The sequence below is a fragment of the Urocitellus parryii genome, chromosome 5 (genome assembly GCF_045843805.1).
Source record: "Urocitellus parryii isolate mUroPar1 chromosome 5, mUroPar1.hap1, whole genome shotgun sequence".
In the NCBI taxonomy this organism is placed as follows: domain Eukaryota; kingdom Metazoa; phylum Chordata; class Mammalia; order Rodentia; family Sciuridae; genus Urocitellus; species Urocitellus parryii.
Genome location: NC_135535.1, coordinates 44,944,569 through 44,968,187, shown reverse-complemented (window position 1 = coordinate 44,968,187; position 23,619 = coordinate 44,944,569).

Here is a 23,619-nt window from a genome sequence, read left to right as displayed (position 1 = left end):
TCCCCCAAGATTTGGCCTTTTGTGTTGCTAACCATCTTAGAATAAAAGACATCAATGACACTAAAATGTATCCTAATATGTATCAGAATTACAAACTAATAATGAGCTTCTATACCCTTTTTCCCTACTCACTTCTATGCTTCTTGAGTTGAATTGCTTTGTCTTATGTCAGATCATGAAAAACAGCTGTTTAAAATGTAAAGCTGAAAAGGTCAGGATGAGGCGGAATTGCTATGTTCATTTCTTTTCACTTTTTCTAGGAGGGGTGCTAAATAAACTATGATGTACAGGATTTTTACAATGAGGACATAAAATAATGTTCTGTCCTGGTAGAATAGCTGTAAATTGTTACAGGTAATAGAAAAAAAGATGTTATTGTCCTTTAAAGGAAAGTGTTTGATAAATGGTCTGAGCTGATACCTCTATAACCCATGTTCCAGCCACTCAGATTCCTCAATTAATCCATGAACTTGCACTTCTTTGGGTCTTTATTCATGCTTTTCTGTACTCTTTTTACATCAAATTTTAACTCACTATTTAAAACTCAGGTCAAATGCTGCCAGTGCTCTAATTCTATAGTCCTTTGAATTAGAATTAATTACTACTTGCTTTGTGTAGTAAAGCAATGATTTTTTTCTTAAGTTTTTTTTTTATTGTGGTAAAAACATTACATTATGGTGTTGCTAACTGTATGCACATGTGGTAAAATAGGTCTCTATACCTTTTCGTCTCAGATGACTTGAAACTCTATACACTGACCAGCAACTCCTCATTTTCTCTACCCCAGCCCCCTGGTTTCCACTTTCCACCTGTTTCCTGAGTTTGATTACTTCAGATACTTCATGTAAGTGGAGTAAAGAAGTATTTGTCTTAAGGTGATTGGCTTCTTTCATTTAGCATATTGTCCTCAAGATTCATCCCTGATGTAGCAAAACAGAATTTCCATCTTTTCTAAAGGCTGGACAGTAGTCCCTTGAATGTACTTACTAAATTTTCTTTATCTGTTCATCCATGCATGGTCATTTAGGTTGATTTTAAATCTTAACTATTATGAAGAATGCTCCAATAAACATGGCGTGCAAATCTCTCTTGAAAACTTTGCTTTCAATTTTGTGGGATATATATTTAGAACATGGATTAATGGATTATATGGTAGAGTTTCTTTTGTTTTAAAAAAAATTTATTTTCAGAGGAAGCTCCATGCTGTTTTCCCTAATAGCTGTACCAGTTTATAATTCTATGAATACTGGATACAATTTTCCTACATTTGTGCCAGCACTTGGAATTCCTGTTTTTTGATAATGGCCCCGTATGGATGTGACATATATCTTATTGTTCCAAATTCCTTCTTACATCTGTCTTGCATTTTATTGAGTTGTCTATGTCTTCACCAGCCATGGAAAAAAACTGTCTTTTTGTAGTAATCACATAAGGCCAAGTTCATTGTAGGTGCTTAATGCATATTTACTAATTTAATTTCTGTCAGCAGGTAAATAATCTAAATCTTATTGGTTACACCCCTATCAGATATGTAGAAAGTGTTAATCTTTCCAACACCAGGTATATCTTATTATTTTTAAAAATAGCTAACCATGGAACATTGTACACTATTATTCCTTTCCCCATGAAATTTGATTGACTTTTTGGAACTTTGTTCCAAAACGAAGATTTTAAAAAATGCATAACATAATTATATTACTTTATAATAATAACTTTATTTTTTAAAATAAAGTATTATAGACTATCAAGTTATACTTAAATGCTTACCTATGTGTAGCATGTTTATCTATATAAAACAGTATACATAGGAGAAACTATTTTGCATATGATGAATTGGACTTGACAACTAATGATAACTTGTAGTAACTGATCAAACTTATCGAAGGCAATTGGAACTGCATGATTGATTGAATACGATGGGGTGAAAATAAGACTCTGGGCCTTTTCTCTTTTAGTGTTGTACTCTAAGGTCCTCAACATTTTCTATTACAGCTTGCTAAAGTACGTCGATAAATCTCAACACTTTACTTCCGATGTTATTTTATCTTCTCTTGGACATCTGCTCATACTTCATTCTTTTGAGAATTTTTTTAAAGGCTCTTTCCCACTACGATTACCGGCTGTAGCTGATGACGATGTACAAAATAGAATATGGGAAAAGGACAGCCTGGCTCTTACAATATGGTCCATTCACATTAACTTAGATCAAAAGTGCTTATTCTGGTGTTTTTTTTTTTTCCCCCTATGTCACCTGATCCTTGGAATCAGACTTTTGGCAGAGAAAGCACAAGCTCAGTGCGAAGGTCAATGAGAAGGTCACAGTTAAATTTCTTAGGACTTGAATTGAACCCTGTTTTGAGGGACAAGCTCAGGCACCAAATGTCAGTACTAGCAGGAGAAATGTGTAAAAACAAAATTGCAAATTATGAGAGAATTCTGTAACAAAAAAGATAACCATTTTAATATAGGTTAAAATTCAATGTTTATGGAAATGATTACCAAAGTAAAAATCTCAACAAAAAGGCAATGGTAGATTATAAGTTATTCTGGCAAAATGTTTGCATTGCCCTTTATTAATTGAATGCATCTGCAGCTGTGTGGTGCTTAACTTTACCGAAGGGGATGGTGTCAACTGCACGGGCACTTGATCTTCTTTCCTTGTCCTCCACAGTCCTCCCCTGTCTCTGTGAGCAATGAGGCCACATTAGCATTAAAACCTGCCTTTTGCTGCCCGCGGGTGCTCTCCTGAATAGTGGTGGGACCTCAACTTTTTCCTGTTTCCACTTGAATTCTCCTCTGTTTATTCCTCAACACCTCTGGGAAGGTGCATCATGAGTTCTCAGGAACTAGCCCATTAATCTGCTTTCGTGTCTTTGATGGCTGCTGCTTGGGAGTCACTGAGAGAAGTGTCTTGTCATAGTCACGGTTCTGTGCTGGTGCTGGGCTGAGCATCTTGGTCCCTTCTGTCCTTCTGTTGCCCTTTTCACCACTCTTCCACTTTTTATCACATGGGACAATAAAACAGACAGCCTAAAATTTGTGTCTCTAACCTTCACTGACGCTGTTCTTATGGTTTCTCTGAGCTCCTGGGCTCCAGCTAATTCCTGCCTTTCTGCCTCTCGGATGAGCTTGTGACCTCTGCTCTCCTGACCTTCCCAGACTGGCTTTCTTGTCTCTCATCATAGCCTTTCTTCCATACCACTCTGGTGATCGGGACTTGTGGTCTCAGCCTCTCTGTGTCACCTGTCCAAGCTGTATCCCGCCATGATAGGATGGACTGCTCAGAGACTGGAAACAGACGGATTGGGATGAGTGTGACATACAGTATTTTGCCTGGCTCATCTCGGAAACAGGTGGCTGCTCAGTCAGCTGGGGTCTTCTCGAGGACACTCTCCCAGGCCTCCCTCCCACCATATGCACTCCAGTCCAGATGGTGGCATGGTTCCCCAGAGTACTGAATCAACTTAACAGGAGATGGCAGGGCTATGCTGATTTTGCCTAGGGTCTAATACAAGCATGGAGTTTTTAAATTTTACTTTCTAATTTGGGGAAAAGGAGCAAACCTTATGTGAAAATCATGTTCACAATGTGGTTTCAAATTCTCTCACAGGAAGTCTAAATTTGCGTGATTAAATTAGCATTCATAAATGCCAAGGCAAGAAAGCAAATTAATTTGTTTTTACTGTTGGGAAAGAATAAAGATGACTTTGGATCATCTAATATATTATGCTATTTACTTCAGGTATCTGATTTCCTTTTGATCTCTGCTTTAGTAAAATAGGGGCAAACATATTTATTCTGTGTGATTTATGGGGTACAAATTCACATATGAAAGAGAAAGAGGCAAGCTTTTTTTTTTTTTTAAATGTAAGGTTAAAACAACTACTTTACACTGTGCTCTGAAACTAACCTACTTTCAAACAATTAGGCTCACAAGGACAGCATGTGTTTGCTTAAAGTTAACTCTGCTCATACAGTGTGTTTTCTGGTGCATTTGTGTTGATTAAATCCTTCATGTTGCTTGAATGCTTATTATCACTGAATTGCTGGTTAAGGAAATCAGGGAAAAATGTTCCAAGACTGGCATAGATTTTATTCACTTTCAAAAGTAAAAATAATTTTTTTTATGAATGGTTGAAAATTTATAGTGACTAGAAAGGGAATAGTTTATGAAGTTTTTCAGTTAATTTAAAAATCTTAACAATACAGTATTTCAATCTTAACATTTAAAATGTGATCTTTGTAATATCAAGAACCCTAAAGACTATAAGTTCCAGAATATTCATTTAAATATATACATGCATGTGTGGGTGTGTGTGTGTTAATGTATGTGTTTTGCTGGTAAAGTAGCATACTTGCTTTTGTGGGTGTGTGTACCTTTAGTCTATGACAAAAAATTCTATAACATTCTTCTTAGTAATATGGCTTCTGATTGACAGAAAATAATTCTGATGATGGTCTCTCTTGTGCCTCATCTGTGACCAATGTGTTTGCTATTATCTGTCCACTTCTTACCCTGGAAGTTAAGTTCAGAGAAGAAAGAAAGGTTAGGAGAAGAGGGAACCAATAAAGACAGAAAAATCAGGGTAGCAGAAATAACATTGTCCAAATGATGTTCAACATTTGTGTTAAGTATAAAATTTTAAAAGGGTCAAATCATGACTCTCCTACAAATATAAAATGAATATATAAAAGATTTTATTTAACTCATTGACTAATGAAGGAACCAGAAAGATGTTACACTGGTTAAAAACAAAATTTAACTTACAGAAATTTCCCTATTGGACAAAATCTATTTGCATTTATATGAATAGGAATCATTTATATAGCTATGGACAAAAAAAATCTTTTAATTACTCCCAGTTTTCTAAACAGTTTAGTTAAAGACAACAAATGGTAGCAATAACCCTATGGAGGGTTGACACCAATTTTTCTCTCTTTTTTTTCTATTTTTAAAAGTCATTTCAAAGTCTTTATTAATTTTTCCTTACACTTATATGCATAACACCAAAATCCTACCATAACATAAATAGGGTAAAACGTTTCAAAAGGAGTGTTATTTTATTCCCAAATTAATGAAATTATAGAACCTCGGCAGCTGGCTCACCAGATAATTGACACCTCATCATTGATGCCATGCTCCTCCCAGTCCCTACTCCTATAGCGTTTACTCCTCCTCGAGAAGGGGATGTATGTGGTAGAGGGTCATGAAGGGTGGGGACTGGTAAATATCAAGAAAATAAGGATGCTCCCTCTCCTTGCTGCTTCTAGACACAGCATCTTCTCTTATTCTCTTCCACTTTCCCCTCTTCATCTCTCAATTCTTCACTCTTAAAACTTTATTCTTGTGGGGGCTGGGCATATAGCTCAGTTGGCAGAGTGCTTGCTTTGCATGTACAAGGCCCTGGGTTCAATCCCCAGCACCACATAAAAAAATTTAAAAACTTTTGAACTTCATCAAAATCTAATAAAACTTTTTATCCTTACCAGGTGTTATCCTGGGAGGCTGAGGCAGGAAGATCACAAGTTTAAGGTAACTTAAACAAGTTAGCAAGACCCTGTTTCAAAATAAAACAAAAAGGGCTGGGGAAGTAGCTTAATGGTAGAACATCCCTGGGTTCAATCCCCAGCACCATAAACAAACAAACAAATAAATAAACAAACAAATAAATAAAATAAATAGATTAAAAAAGACTTATGGTTTCCCAGGACCCAGGCAGAGGAGAAATACCAGTGTCTCTGGTTTATATCACAATGGTAAGTTGTCCTGGTATTTATTTTAATCTGATATCTGGGAAAACAGAAAAAGGAGCCAATATAAACTTGCTGCCTGCCATTTAGTACCCTATGAGGCTTTGAAGGTCCACCTTACAGATAGATTTGAGAGCAGCCTTCCCCCAGGGAAACTTCTAGTCAAAACCGCCCTGAAAACATGACCTGTACTGTCTGAGCTTCTTATGTAGATTTGAACAATGTACAGCTCTTTTGGTACCTGCCCTCAGGCACCAGCATCCTCAGGCTTTTGCCTCTAGGTTCCCTCTTTGTCTCTTTAGCTCCTTCTTTATACAACAAGAATCTTGTAATCTTCTAAGATGATGTTCCTCAGTTTGTAATGCTCTCTTCCCTGAGAACTCTGGTGGGTAGAAATTTCAGTAACACTTAAAAAAAATCTTCATAATGGTAATGGCAGGGTAAGGAGATCAAGAGACCTTAAACAATTTAACTAGTGAAAATTATAAAAAAAAAAATAAATAAATAGCCCAGTCATTTAAAGTTGCTGGAAATTGTCCTGAGGATAATGTGCATTCAAGAAACTGCAGATTCTTGGTGAGGAGATCTGGAGTCTGATGCTTTAGTCATTACTTACTTCGTGAACCCCTGTGTGTTCTAACTTGGGAAAGGTTGGGCAGAGGAAATTCATAGTCAACACTTGTGTTTCCAGAGACAATTGTGTTTTGTGCACAAGAATAATAGGCTACTTCTAAAAGATTCAGAGGTGCTGACAATAAATATTAATTCCAACGATTAATGAACATTCTTATGGGCCAGGAATTATGACAGGCTCTGGAGACTCAAAGATATAGACAGATAGTCTTGGAAAATTCAGATGACATAGTCATTTAAAAAATCACTAATTTATAAATCTAGTATGATAAGGGCTTTTATGGAGTATTTGAAGAAAGCATTTAAACAAAAGGAATAATTTAGCATGACAATGAAATTAAACTCCTTTATTAAAAAGTCTTACAGAATGCTTTTATACCATTGTGTCATTTGATCACCACAACTACTTGCTTTGACATAGCTGAGAAGCTTGAAATTCAGAAAAGTGAGGTCCAAAATCTAATATGTAAATATATTTACAATATATCAAAGGAACAAAGCTGCATATAGAAATAAATTCATTATTTCATAAAATGTCTGTATGTATGTGCATGCATACATAAACTGAAATACAGAGAGAATAGGATTTGGAAGCATATAAACCAATGAGTCAGAAATAGTTTGGAAGAAATAGAATCATGGGTATGTTTCATTTCTTTTTATTTGTATATTTTATGATTTTTAAATGAATATGTATTATTTTGACTATATTAAATTGACAAAACAATAAAATGTGGACCTCCATCAGACACCATAAAAAATCTAACTCAAAATAGATCAGAGACCCAAATGTAAGGGATAAAAACTTTTTAAAGACTTAGGAGTCATCTTCATAACCTTGGGTTATGCAAACTCTTCCGAGATACAATACTAAAAGCACAGATAACAAAAGAAAGGCCAATAAATTGAACTTCATCAAAATCCAAGCATTATTGTGCCAATGATAATATTCAGGAAGTGAAAAGATCTCTTTTCCAATGAAGATAATATTAACAAACCATATACCTGGTAAGGAACTAGTATTCAGAATGTATGAAGACCTCTTCTAATACAGTGATAAATGAATTTTAAAATGGGTGAAGTTTAGATATTTCTCCTAAGAAGCTATGCAATTAGCCAATAAGACATGAATAATATTCAGAATCATTAGTTTTTTGGGAAATACAAATTAAAACACAATGAGATACAACTTCATATCCATTAGGATGCTTATAATAAAAAGACAGACAATAACATTATTGACAAAGCTATGGGGAAGTTTATTTTCTTATAAATTGGTGAGTATAAAATGGCAGAATCACTTTGGGAAACAGTTTGGCAATTATTCAAAATGTTAAACATAGGAGTTATCATAGAACCCAGCTGTTATACTCCTAGGTATGTACCCCAAAGAATTGAATAGACATATTCACACAAAAACTCTTCAATGAATGTTCACAGCATTATTCATAATAACTCCAAAGTGGAAGCAACACAGATGTCTTTTACCCCATGAGTGTATAAATAAAACGTGGTATATCTAAGCAATGGGATATAATTTGTAAATAAAAAGGAATGAAGTATGAATATATGCTACAATATGGTTAAAGCTTGTAAACATTATACTAAATGGAAGAAGACAGTTAATATAGGTTAACTGGGTGGTAACTTTAGACCAGTAGAGTGTGGCTCGAGGAAGTAGGTCACTGAGAATGTACCTTTGGGTTTATATTTTGTCACTGAGTGTAGTTCTCTCTCTCTCTGCTTCCTGGTTGCCATGTTCTGATCTGCTTCCTTCTGTTATGATGTTCTGCCTCATCTCAGGTCCAAAGTTATGGAGTTGGTCAACTGTGGACGGAACCATTGAAACCATGAGCCAAAATAAACTTTTCCTCTTCCAAGTTGTGTCTTGTCAGGTCTTTTGATCACAACAACAGCAACAACAACAATAACAACAACAACAACAACAAAAACTGACTAGAACAGCCTGGATAGGCAAATTTGGAGGTAACAAATCAGTGGTTGTCAAGAGATGGGGACAGGAGAGGGGCGACAGATTGAGAGTGACTAGTGACTGCTAATGGGTATCAGGTTACTTTTAGGGGGAGATAAGATGTTCTAAAAAAAGATTGTGCTGACTGTTACGGAGTACTGAGAATATACTAAAATTTTTGAATTGTACATTTTAAATGGGTAAATTACATGGTATATGAATTATATCTCATCAAAGCTGCTAAAAGTATATCATTAGGGTACTTTATCATTAACAAAGGCACTTTTCTGGACATTTCTCTAAAGCAGTACAATAATCTATGTTGCTTTTTTTTTAAATACTAGATATCATTTCAGCCAATTTTTGAAGTGAAGGAATCAAGGCTCAGGAGAGTCAGGGACTTGTCCAAAGTCGTATTTCCAGAACCTTCCTTTTAAGACAGATATACTAGAACTTCTGAGTTGGAATCTCCTCTTTCTACTGTATTATGCAACTATTCACTTCTAATATTCTCCTTATACATATTTTACTTATACACCTGGGTGTGTACTATAATTCGGTAAAATTCAATTGGTAAAATGAATTGCTTGGCCTTATTTGCATGCCACAACATAAAACTGAATTTAAGATTTTGTGAGCCAGTTGAAAGATTACATATAAGTTGAATAAAATATTGTTAGCATTATTCAACCTATGTCAAAGGATGACTTAATTGTGAAATAAGTGACAAAAATGCTTTATTTAACTAATACCATATATCTCCTTTACTTCTATATGTTTAGTATGTTAAAATCCCCAAATCAAAAAAGATCACATGGGGCTGGGGATATAGCTCAGTTGGTAGAGTGCTTGACTTGCATGCACAAGGCCATGGGTTCAATCCCCAACATCAAAAACACACACAAAAAATCACAAACTGAAAAAAGAATGAAAATATCTTTCAATTCTTGGTTACTGATATATAAACAGGTATTGATATTTTTAGGTGTTCATGTTACTTTTCTGTTTTTGTGACAAAGTACCTGAGAAAAATAATTTTAAAGGAGGAAAGATTCATTTTGACTCTGATTTTAGTTTATGGTTTCTTGGCCTCCTTATTATGGGCCTGTGATTATGTAGAACATCAAGGTGGAAAGGGTCTATGGGGCAGAGTTGCTTATTTCATGGTGTCTGGGTAGAAGAAAGATAAGAAAATGAAAAAGAGAGAAGAAAGGGCAGGGATAAGATATGCTCCCCAATGTCACAGCCCCAGAGACCACCCCCTTCAACTAAGTCTACCTTCCACAGGGTCCACCACCTGTCAATAATCCACCTGTAATCCATGAGGTCAGAGCCTTGTGATCCAGTCACTTCCTCAAAGCCCCACCTCTGAACACTGCTGCCTTGGAGTCTAAGCCTTCAACACAGGAGCCGTGGGGAACAATCCAGATTCAAACTGTAATAGTATTAAAACTTTGTACATTTCACTCAGTGCAGATCAAGAATAAACAAATGGTTTGTGGAAAAGTATCTGAGAAGTGTGAAGGGTTAATGTGCTTATTAATCTGGCTAATATTCTGGGGGGAGACCATGAGAGTCTCCTGATCTGCTGCAGCTCTCTTTACAGAGAACACTTCATTCTGAACCCTGAAACACAACACTTCCTGGAATGTAAACTCAAACCATTAGTTCTCTTTGACCCTATTCCAGGATAATTTGACTAGAAATTAATAACTGTCAACTGGAGATGTTTTCTTGGCACTGAGGCAAAATGATGTTTGATTCCTCCTTCAGGTTACTCACATTGCACATCACAATTACATCTGAAGATTAAGTTACTGGCTGGAGTGAGAAAAAGGATTTTAATTTGCAAAACAATTATTGCTTTTTTTTGAGGTCATGAATTTGTTTTTCTAGATGTTTTAAAGTGCTGCCTCACTCAATTGCTAAGTAACAAGCAAAGCTAATGATATGGTTTCTATGACTTCATAATAAAGTATTCTGGGTTTTATATTTGAACCAGGTCTTTACAAAACATTTGAAACAAAATCAGCCCATGACTACAATATAAAATAGTAAAGCAAACAAGCAAATAAAAATCAATGACCCACAAGGTTTACCTAGTACTGAACATATTGGCATTTTTTTAAAGAAAAAAATAGATGGTAAATAGTGATTGAAATTTGTATTTACTGTTTCTCCTTTCAGTTCATTCCTCTCCATTCTACCTTCTACTCCAGGTCAATATATATCTATATACATACACACACACACACACACACACACACACATACACACACATATATACATATATGTATATGTGTGTGTGTGTGTGTGTGTGTATATGTATATATATACACACATATTTTTTGTTTTTCTTTATATATATTCCCCTATGTCATAGGAGCAACAGTCCCAAATTTCTTCTGTAGACATCATAAGAGAAGAATAATTGTGTCTTTTCTAACTTCTAATCCCACTCAAACTATGATTGGTTGTGTACCTTCTTGGTGTTAGTTGTTTGCCCAATGTGTGACCTACTTGCTGAATATGGGTGGACCAAGAGTCAGAGCCAGACCTGGTTCCTAATTCACCATACAGTTTTCTGCCAACCAATTCAATAAGAGTTTGTCCATCTTTAGCCACCCTTACCAAATTATCATGGCAGCAGTATAGTCTGGGATCCCAGGGTACATTTAGACTCATTTAGACTTTGGACTCATGGGGCAGTGTTGTTTCACATTTCACTGGGTGGTGACGATGACACCAACAATTTCAAAGCCAGTGGCTACCTTTGAAGGGGGAAGAGGATTGTGGTTGTGTTCATAAGTCTCACTTCTGAATCTTCCACTCCATTTTGGACAGAAGGAGAAATTTGGATGGCCTATAGATTTAGCTGGAAAAATGTTGGGGCATTACAATAAGACCTATCTAAACTTGCATTTATTTCCTGCTGTTAGCGTGGAATAACATGAGGCAAGTTAGTCAGTGTGTCTTTTTCTTCTTTTCTCAAAGGTAGAGAGTAAAATTTGTTTGTTGGAGTTGTTATAGGAATTACATTAGACTGTATGAAGGCCTTGATAGTGGGTAGGCTTCATATTTTCCAGAAATTTGGTCAATAGGAACAACCAAGGAAAGACTGATTGAATAGATTTCATATTTAAAAGATTTCTAGTCTGGTAATCTGGGACTTGTGTGTAGCTACTAAAGAACACCACCTCTACAGTGTTTTATAATTTACCAAGCATTTTCAACTTATTATTTGCTTTATTCTTATGAAATTCTTGGGTGGAGCTAGGGTCAACACTTCAAATGCACACTGTTTAAAATCTCTTTAATGCAGATGAGAAGACTGATGCTCAGAAAGGTCACATAATTTATCCAGAGTCACAGAATTGTCAGGCAAGCCAGGATAAAAGCCAGATCTCTCTTCAGCCATGTCTTCATTAGGGACCTCTTCTGAGAAGAAAGGACATATTGCTCCAAGGTTCACAATACTCAGATCCACGAGTCCTCAATTCTCATTTCTCTCATGCTTCTGTGAATATGTGCCTTGAATAGAAATGTATGTATTTTAATGGACAATACAGAATCCATTTTAGTGATATTTTTGTACACCTGACAATTTTATGCTCATTGATTTGTTGTGCTACTGAAACAAATATCATTTCTATATTTTCAAGTACCATTTACATTTCCTCTAAGATTTTATACCGGTCTAGTCATCTAATGAATTAAATTTGCATTTATTTCACTTTAGAAAGGTTGAGAGAATTTTCTATTATAAATAATTTAACTGAAAAAATTTACATAAATTGAATTCTGGCTTCATTTTAATGGTATCAGCCCTGAAAGGTAAACAGCAACCTAACTCGATGGTGTTTTGTTTTTAATGTTTTGTCATTGAAAGAATTTTAAGGTACTGTGGATTTTTTTAAAGGTAAGCTTATATTAGAGGGATTGTTTAGATGAGCAATTATAGCTTTCTGATTTCATTATACATAGCATACATTATTTCTTTGGGAATGTCTGTTCATGTGCATTGCTGCTTTAAGAAAATAAGAAAAGGATAATGTTTACTGATAAGAAATTTTTTTTTAAAAAGAAATGAAAGTGTAGAGAACGTATTCATATACATAGCATCTCCACTATTTCCCGCTCAGGAAATCAAGCCTGGTAATGAACTTTGATTGTTCCATTCAATTTCAGCTAGAGCCATAATGAATCAAGATACTCTATAAACTCATTAATACTAAGTAGCTCTCTTTCTAGCCTTTGGTTTCCTAAATAACTATCTATTCACATCATGGTTAAGGACCTTCCCTAGTGCCTTTAGTAATTAATGGATGGTAGCACTGCTCAACAGTTTCTTAAAAAGCCAAAGATCATTTACTGTATTTGGAAAAATCCAATGCATGTCTGAAAAGATGTGAGAGTTCCTTGCATCTGTCAATCTCTTATTGGTCATCAGTATATAGCATGTCAGTTAGATGGTTTCCATAGGAGAGAGTAAGACTTGCTAATCTCTATAAAGCCCAGAAATCACTGCTCTATCATTCCAACTTAATGGCTGATTTTTATGCTGGAAGAATAGTGCATATACATTTAAAGTAGCTAGATCTCTGCAAATTCAACAGAATGCTAAGTGAAACAGAGATGCTTTCATTGCACAATATAATGAATCAGAAACATGAGAAACATAAAAATTTTAAAAACATAAGCCTAAATGTCAGATTGCAGAACAACAACAACCTAACTTTTTTACTATGTTTGATGGGAAAATGTTAAAACAAAATATCGGGCTTATCTTGCAGAAACTCAGAGTCAGATATAGTCATTTTTTCTGCATATTATTAAGATAAAGTTTAAAATCATTTTTAAATTTTAATTTCCTTTGTCTACAACAAAGACTGTGTATATGATTATGAGCCATGGTAGAATTCAGTTCATGATCTAGCAATGGCAAAAAGTAGCCGATGTCAGTAGTTCTGAATTTTACTTTCATTCACAGGTCACTTGTTTATTTGGACATATGTAAATATCTTATTGCATATCTATTCAAATAAACTAGTGTGAGCTATAGATGTTATAGGGACAGTAAAAAATGTGAAGTTACTTTCTAAATGATCATGAGATTTGAAGAACAAATAGTAGGAAATGTTATCCCCACAGTTTGTATCGGGTATAAATTTGGTCAAAGAAACTTGGTTAAAATATAGCTCCTGGGCTGGGGATGTGGCTCAAGCGGTAGCGCACTCGCCTGGCATGCGTGCGGCCCGGGTTCGATCCTCAGCACCACATACAAACAAAGATGTTGTATTCGCCGAAAACTAAAAAATAAATATTAAAAATTTTCACTCTCTTTCTCTCTCTCTCAAAAAAAAAATTTTTAGAAATATAGCTTGTATATGATTACCAGCTCTCAGTTCAAAGAAATGCAACATTGGAAGTGTTTTCACTTTGATATCCTTCTTCAAGCACAAATAGCAACATAATGGCCTTTCTCAGACTACAGATTCCTATAATTTCTTGCATTTTCATGATGCTGTGTTTTTGTTGTTGTTTTTGTTTTTGTTTTGTTTTGTTTTTTGTCAATTTCCAAGATGAATACCCCACTGTGTTAGTTTCTTAGGACTGCCATAATTACTATTAACTGTGTGGTTCAACAACGTAAATGTATTTTATCCCAATTCTGGGGGCTAGAAGTTAGATACCAATGTATTGGAAGTATTGGTTTCTTCTGGAAGCTGTAAAGGACAACGCATTCCAGGCCTCTCTCTCTAGCTTCTGGTAGCTTCAGACAGCCTTTGGTGTTCCTTGCCTTACAGCTGCCTAACTCCAGTCTTTGTCTTTGTCTTCACACAACCTTCCCACCTGTCTCAATCTTCCTCTGCCTTTTTCTTATAAGGACACCAGCCATTGGACTTTGGGTCCATCCCATATCCACGGTGATCTCATCTTATGCCCTAGTTCCACAAATTAGTTTAAGTCCAACCAAAGTTTCACCAGATAGCAGAGAAATAAGAGAATCAACAATAACAAAGTAAATAGTTTATAATGTCATAAGAATTAAATGTAGAAAATGGCACTTTGTTCTAACATCAGTTCTTCCTAGTTTTTTCTTATTAAAATGCAATGGTAATAGCAAATAAGAATTATTTATAATTTAAAAAAATTTTTGGTGCATTTTGGTAACAGCTGTAAATGCAATGAGGTTACTAAACTGATTTCTCTTATCAATTATTCAGAACTATTATTTGACAGCAGCCCAAACCCCAACTGTGTCCAAGAATACAGCTGCTGGAAGCTCCTTCATGTGACATTTGTGTCCATCACTGTCTGGCTATAAATAAGACTGAAAATGCCCTTGTTTTCCCAAAGTCCCCATCATAGTGATTCACATTTTTTTTTCAACCTGACCACCAAGAAATAGTCTTCTCTACGACCACAATGAGAGTCATTTTCAGGGCCAGATTCTCAATGGCTTAGCTTGAGTTATGAGACTTCCCACCCTAGGACTAATTACTATCCCAACTCGTTACATGTCCTTCCCTGAGGTCTGCATGAGAGGCCTATTTCTAGAAGGAAGTAAGAAACTACCTGGATAAAAACAGATGTTGCTAGTCTGATACTGAGCACTGCTTAAAGGTTATCAGAAAATTTCTGTGTTTGAGCACTGCAAACTCATGGCTTTCAGTCTCAGGTCTCCCCTGTTAGCCCGTGGTCCTTTTGTCCATCTTGGTATTGGTTTTATGCATTAATTCATTGGGATCCTGCTGAGATTTTGTCTTGATGTTGGAAAAATAAACAGTACCCAGGCCCTTCCCACAAATAACTTGAAATCAAGAACAATAATAAACATGTAATTAAAATATAACATGGTCATGACCCTCACTGAGGTCTGGGAAAAGTGCTTTTTGCAGAGATGAAGAGATAACTAGCCAAGCCTGAAATAGGTTAAGATTCACAAAGGAAAGGAGAGGCGCAGAGTGGACCTTTCAGGCATACATCAAAAATGGGACATGGCAAGGCATGGGTGTTTGCAGATAAGCTTAGTTAGTTAGATGGGTTTAGCAGAGTATGCACTGAGGCTGGAGGCTAACAGAGTAGAAGCCATAGGTGAAGTGAAGTGCATCATATAATAAAACTGTTAAGTACCTCCGTAGGCTCCAGATTCTCTCTTCCTCAATAGGTTGTTACCAAGCAATTCCTCTTAAAGTTGGCTTTGGTCATGTCATCTTCCTTTTGGAAAAGGATAAGACCTCCAGCACCTAAAACACATAGTAACTTGAGCTGTATTTTGGAGATCCTAAAGTGAAGCACTTGAGACAATGTTTCTGTTCCATGTTAATTACTATGGTTGTTTGTGCTGTTAGCCTGGCATTCTTGCACTCTGTATAGTATTGTTCTGTTTTGTTCCTACATTCACTCTGTACAAACAATGATACTCACTGTTCCCACAGAGGTCTTGTTTCCTTCCAGTGTTGTGACCTGCATTATCTTCTTAGGTTGGACACTGGTCCATAATTTCCATGCAAAGTTCACTCCCCATCTCCTTTCTTCTCACATCATTTTGCTTAAACATCTTTGGTGACGTTTAACATGGAGTCTTATACTATGGTTATTTATGTACATGGCATCCCATCTAATTTTCTATATCAGATTGACTCTAATTTGGTGTGTTTTGTGTCCTGATTTCCCTTACACCAAGGAGTGCTACCGACTATTTTTTATAAGGGATCTTCTCTCTGCTTTTACCTGTTGTGAAAGCTGCTTATGGGTTTGGTTGTCTCAAAGAGAGTTTTTAATATGACAATTTAGAAATTTTCATATTTCTAAATCCTCAGTTCTTTTTTTGTATTTGCTTTTTTTTTTAGTTATACATGACAGTAGAATGTAATTTGGCATATTACATATACATGGAGTATAAATTATTCTAATTAGGATCTTATTCTTGTGGTTGTACATGATGTGGAGTTACCCTGGTTGTATATTCAAATACAAGTCTAGGAAAGTTATGTCTGATTAATTCCACTGTCCTTCCCATCCCCTCCCCTTTGTCTAATCCAATGGACAATTATTCTCCCCCTCCACCCTCCATTGTTGTGGGTTACCATTCACATACCAAAGAGAACATATCAGAGAGGATTTAGAATAATGAAGAAGAGAATACCACTATGTTATAGAGTGGATGGATAGCTTATGTCTGGATGTTTTTGTTTGGATAAAGACACTTCATATTCAGTACACAAAGATATAGGATGTTTATATAACATGAAAAAACACTCATCACAAAATGCATAGTTGAAGGAAATATAGGTGTGCATCTGAGAAAAGAATTTTGGAACATGAAGCACTGAACTAGGATTTCATACCAGTATAAGAAAAACTTATCAAGAGCAAGACATGTTCAAAGGATGAGTTGACAATTAGAAGATAAGTTGAAAGGAGTGGCTCCTAGGAGTTTTCAAGAAAGGGTTAGACTACCAAATATCATATTTGTTATAGAAGACAAGATTTAAGTAATGCTTTGAAACCAGTGTATGAAATAAACATCCTTAATATGTTTCCCAATTTAAAAAAGAAATATGACAATTACTATTTTTTAGTTTTTAAATGTATGTCTATTGATTAATTTTTTTCTGGAATCTTTAGCCAAAGTAACAAGATAAGATAAATGAAATGAGATATAAAAGTTGAAAAGAAGACAGAAAAATTGTCATTATTTCAGAAGATGTGGTTACTTATGGATTAGAAACAAAACTTATCCAGTTTATTTATGAGAAGGAAGTGAAAGGCTGTTAAGATTATTAGGAGAGTTTTGTAAGGTAGTCATAAACTGACAATATTTTTGCACTATGCTTATTAGAAAAAAATGTATGCATGTGTGTTTGGGGAAAGGATAATGAAATCTAATAGCACTCACAATAGAGATAGGAAATGGTGGAGAGTAAATTTACCAAGAAATTTCAAAGGCATGTGAAGAAATGGAGCCAAGAATTACTGAATAAGATGAAAGCTTAAATGTGCAGATAAAGATGCCCCTTTGGATATCTTAATATTTAAAAAACAAGTTAATAATTTTAAGAAAAACTCAAGTAAAATTTAAGTAGTCTTTTTTGACCTTGAAACTCAATCTAAATTTCATCCAGTAGGTTAGAGACAATGCTATAGGAAAAAGGCAACTCAGGATAGGAATAGTTGTGCTCATTATTAAAATGTATTACATAGCTATACTTAGAACAGTGTAGAAAAGGTGCAGGACTAGGGAAATAGAGCAGTAGTTTAAAGGGAAAATTCCAGAAATAGACCCAAGAGTATAAAAGCATTTAACAAATGTAACTTTTTAAATAAATGAACTAAAGGTGGATTATTCCATCAATGGCATTAGGATGACTAATTAAATTTGAAAAAAAAGAAGAAAGAAAAAAACAAGGTTAGATTACCAGAACACCATATGTTCATCTATCTACTAACTATTAATGGCTGGAAACAGCAGTATCTGTTTTATTCTCTCTCACAGTGTCTATGAGTCAGGAATTCGAGACCGGTACAGATGGTCTGATCTGACTCCTATTCATTAATGCAGTAGCTGTTGAACCGTGGTGGTGCTGATTGGAGCAGGAACAGGAGGACATCGAAGCAGCTGGGCTCTGGACCAGCCTCATTTCTGTGGAGTCTCAAGATCTCTTCATATGATTTCTTGGGCTAGTTAGGGCTTCCTTACAGCTTAGAAGCCTCAGTGACTCAGATTTCTTAGGTGGTGATAAAACTAAATTGCCTTTTGTAACAGAGCTATGAAGTACATAGTATCTTTTCTACCACATTCTATGGGTTAATAATGAAAGACAGACCTGTCTTTCAAAGATAAGAGGCACAGACCCGTTTTCCTGATGGAAGGATCATCGTCAACATCATTGTATGAAGAACATGTGGAAAAAGTTTTCTTAGTCGACTTTCTGTTGCTATATCAAAATATCTGAAACTCCCATGATTTATAAAGAAAAGAATTTTACTTTGGCTTATGCTTCTAAAGGCTGGGAAGTTCAAGATTGGACAGCCACAACTGGCAAGGTCCTCATGTTGCATTATAACAAGGAAAAAAGCTGGAATGGCAAGCAAGCACCTGTGGTAGAGAGGACAGATCAAAGGGGGTTAGATGCTTTATAACAACTGAGTCTCATAACTAACCCATTCTCAAGAGGAATACATTAATCATTTCACAAAGGCAGAGCGCCATGATCCAGCTCTTATTAAAGGGCCCACTATCTCTTCACTACCTTACATTGGCAATTAAACTTCAATATGAGTGTTGGCCAACTATAGCATTATTCTAGCCATCTTTAGAAAATACAATCTGCCATACTATGTCACGTTACTGAGTAGAACTTCATTAATCTGAGAGGATAGTTCCTCATCTCTCTTCCATGATAGCCAGCTAGCATCATAGACCAATGACTTTCAAACTTCATTATGTATCAAACTTACTTGAGGGCCTTCTTCAGTCACAGAGTTCTGGGTCCTACCCCAGAGTGTCTAGTTCATCATGTTTAGGAGTAGCAGGATAAGAATTTGCATTTCTAGTAAGTTCAAAGATCATGCTGATACTACTGGTCTGTTATAATGTGGATACAGAATGTCTTCCCCAAAGCCCATGTGTTAGACAGTGTAGCAGTGTTCAAAGGTAAAAAGATTGTATTATAAGGGCTCTGGCCTTATCAGTGGATCAATCCCTTAGATGAAATAATAATCTGAATGGATTACCAGATGGTAACTCTAGACAGGTGGGGCATGATTGGAGGAAATAGGCTACTGAGGAAATGGCCTTGGAGACTATATCTTTCCCTGGCCCTTTTCTATCTCATTCTCTCTGCTTCCTGACTGCTGAGCTGAGCTGCTTTTTTTCTGCCACACCCTTCTGCCATGATCTTCTGTCTTACCGTGGGCCTAGAAGTGGAATCAGCCAACCATGGACTGAAACTTCTGAGACCGTGAGCGAAAATGAATATTTCCTCCTCTGAGTTGTTCTGGTCAGATATTTTGGTCACAGTGACTAATGGTAACCAACACATGGTCTGAGGACCAGATTTGGGGAACTACCATTTTAGACGTATAGCATTTGTTCTTTGCTTACTACTGTCTTTCAGGTGGATACTTTGGGCCTCAGAGAAAGAAACATTTCCCATGCAGTAAAACCTTTTCCAGAATTGAAATGGACCTGTATCTGCATTCATGGTTGGCCAAGGGATATTAGTGGGTTGAAGAGAATAGGAAGAATTTCTAGGCTTTGATAATCCAGCTAGCCTGCACTCCTGCATTTTTGTAGTGACAAGGATTATGTACAGGGCTCTGATCTTCATATTGTTGTCCAATTATAGTCTAGATGGACATGGTTTGTTTCTTGTTTAATTTTTTTTTAAAAAAAAGATGAGTGGATTCTAACCTGAAATTACATATCTATTAATTTAATAGAAATCTATTTGTATATCTCCCACTCCTTCTGTCTTAATTGATAGTATATCCAGGTATAAGAACTGTGGAATATGAATGATCTTAATTGAATGTGAATTAATCTTTTTCATTTCTTACCTATACCTTGGACAGATCGATTCTTTTTTAGTCCTTTCAAAGTATGCCAACTCAGTTTCCAAGTTATGTCTAGCTCATGAGTCAATCTCTGACTCACCATGGACTAGGGAGAGATCCTTGTAAGGGAAGAGGATGGAGCCTTTCCTTATTCTTCCCCTCTGCTTCCAGATACTATATCCTTGGGCTGTTGAGACTGCACAAGATCAGGTTGAGGGGAAAATATCTTTTGCTTAAATGCCACTGCTATGGTCCTCCCTTGGCAGTTAGTTCATTTGCTTCTGTGTAAGAGGTACTCAGAGCCTGACTAGATTGTTGTGCTTGTTCTTCAGGGACTCACGAGAGACCCCTGCTCCCTTGTGACATGGGAGACATGTTCCTGCAAGACCTGTTCCACATTCCATCTGTTGGGGACTCCAGGGTACAGTCCAAGCCTCACACTGTTGGGCTGTCTATCAGGCAGCACCTTTGGTTGTCTTCCGTGGTGTACTCAAGTATCCTTAAACTCTTACTACTTTAAATGGTAGTGATATAGGCTAGACCACTGACCCTTCTCTCATCCCACCATTTCACTTTAATTTCTTCCCTTCATCCACCTAGGCACAGGGTACAGCTCAACTTAGAATGACAAGGATTACTTGAATATACTACATAAGTGGATATACACTCAGGAAATGAGATGCTATATTCCCTACAAGCTTCCCTTCATGTCTACAAGTGGCCTTCAACTCTATCATACTCAAATACCAATACTTTGTATTACCTCCTCCTTTTTATTATTAAATAAAACAAAGATAATAAAATATCATAGAAATGCTCTAACTATAAAATAAAGGAAAAAGAGAAAGAACGTCAGGAATGTTTACATAGAAAACATAATGGAATAGATGTTTGCATCTATTTATGATGAATATTTGGATTTAAGATTGAAGATTTAAGAGAAACTCAGAAAAATCTGTATATAGAAAAGAACATTAAAGGACATGTGTGTGACTGGACCCTAATTAAAACTAGTGGAATGATAGGCAATAATAACTTGACTTATATGTAATTGATTAGAGAAAAAGATCCTCAACCAAGATGAGGAAAACATGCGAAGGGAAATACAAACTGTCAGAATGAAAAAAATTAAAAATTAGCAAACGAGTTAGTTTTATTTGTAAGTATAATATGAAAATAAATTTCATCTTATATCATAGGTTGGGTTGATAATTATAAAACAGAGAAAACATGTCCTGTTTTGAAATGCCACCACATGTCAAGGCACATACTCAGCATCTGAATGTCTTGCAGAACATGCTAAAGTTTCAGAGTGTGAAACAGCTCTGCACTGGGTGAGGCCCTCGTGTGCATGGCAGGATGTGTAGCTCTCCTGGCTCCTTCCCATCAAATGCCTACCATGCCTAGCCAACATGAAAAACATTAGCAAGAAAATCTCTCAAAATTTCCAACATGCTCTCTAGCATGGTCCCTCCTTTGTGAGAAAGAATTTATTTTATTGTTATTAAGCAAGACCATCTCATTGGTGCATTCAGTGGGAACTGCTTTTGAGTTAAATTTCAGCATAATATCACTTGCTTACCTGGAAACTCAGCACTATATTTCTGTGAATGTAATATTGAAGATACTATTCACATCACATAGTTTCTTTCTATGCAGACTAATGGGATGCATTTATTTTTAACTTAATACTGGGATACTTCAACTTCTCCCAAATACTTCTCACTCTGAGTCATATATGTAGTCTTGTCTTTCTGTGTTGGGCTTATGAAATCTTAGAATCAAATTTCTGACCTGTGCCAGCAAGTTGATAGAATGGCATAAAATGCTTTGTATGTACTGACTTCATTCTTGATTTTTAATCTTATTTTCTACTCTCTTTTTCATTGCTTCATGTACAGACACAAAATGAATACCCCAAAATATATCCATTTTTAAAGTAATTTTGTTCCTGGTGGAACAAAATGACTTAATCCTTTTGGTTTGAGTATAGATGAAACATAGAAACACATCATTTTTCCTGTACCAAATCCATAGAATTACACACACACACACACCCCTGTGGTTGTAAATAAAAAGGACTCCTATGGTAGACCAGAACCTGTGAAGATGGAAAGCCACTAACAAGCCCTGGATCTGGGCAGGTGATTTCTACCCAAGGACCTTAGAGTATAAAGCCAGTATAATGGGCATGGAGTGGGAAGGACAGAAGTCAAGTTGCTTCCATAACATCACATCATATTTATACCAGTTTGCTCTGTATCAGTGGACTTTGGTGACTGCAAAATATGACTTTTGTTCAGAATTTGGTTGCAAAAGCTTCAGGACACTTGGTTCTCCAATGAGACCAACTATCAGAAGTGTCCTATGAAATTTCTTTCTAATGATTATGCTAAATTACTCATTGGAGAACCAAGTGTGAGGAGAGATTACTCTTTAGACATAGTAGTAAGTTCTGCCTCGTTAGGAAAGAGTAGGGTACTTTGTAGTGGTTTTCCTTGCACTGAAGATTCCCCTGGGTTTCTGTCACAAGCCACTCATACAAAAATACCAATCAACAAGCTATACTTTAATGACAACAAAATTAGATGTTGGGATACAGCTTCATACAAATGAGTGTTTCACACCATTTTAACATGTACCCATAAGTCAACCTTAAAATATTGAAGTGAGTTATAAACCTCCTCAGTAGCATGAGTCTTGGTCATATCTCTCACTAAAGCAACCCTATATAAATGTAATACATTTTAAATCACCTCTTTTTTTCTAAAATTCTTATTCTGCATTTTTTAGTTTAACTCTAATGTTTATTCAATTTCATTTATTAACACTGGGTATAAGTAGTTCTAGATTTACTTTGATATTAACACAAACAACGTTTGCTTTGAAGTTAAGTCAGCTTTCCTATACTTGATGCACTGGTAAATCCTGATTCAGTAAGAAGTTCTTCAGAGCAATACATGTCTTTCTAGAAAATAATAACATAATTATATGCTGTCTGTCAAATATGAAAATGATGCCATTGACCAACTGTCAGAAGTATTCTATGAAATTTCTTTCTAATGATTATGCTAAATTATAGTTAGAGTATTTTAGAAAGATTTTTTTCTCTATGAAGTTAATTGGTTCAGATAAGGAATGAATGTGCAATATTAGCCTCATTAGCAACATGCCCTTTAACCAAATGAATTGCTTAAATAATATTTATTACTATTATATATAAAAAATTTATTGATCATTAAAATACTGATACCTTCTACTTTTTGCATAGCATTAAGTCATCTCCATCTGTCTTGGAAGTTAGGGAATAACCAGTGAGAAGGAAAGAAAGTTAGGATATAGAAATGAGTAGTGGGAGGAAGCCTAAATTAGCTTTTAAACACAGGCACCAGAATCATTCATTCACCTTTTATACGAGGAAATCCTTGTGGTTTGAGAGAGATAGTAGGTATTTAAAATAGTGACATATCAACAGTGACATAAAATAGTGACACAAATAGTGAAGTCAACATATTGTTTCTTCTGTTTATAAGGATGTCATTCTTCTTGGGTGGTGGGAGATCAGTTACTGTATTCCTAAAGTATCCAGAAAAAGATGAGTAGTTTCTTTTGTGGTCCTGAGGTTTTAAATTTGATTGTCCTATTGCCCGTTACTTCATGATATGCTGTGGTAAAAAAAAGTCTACGTTTCCCTCCAT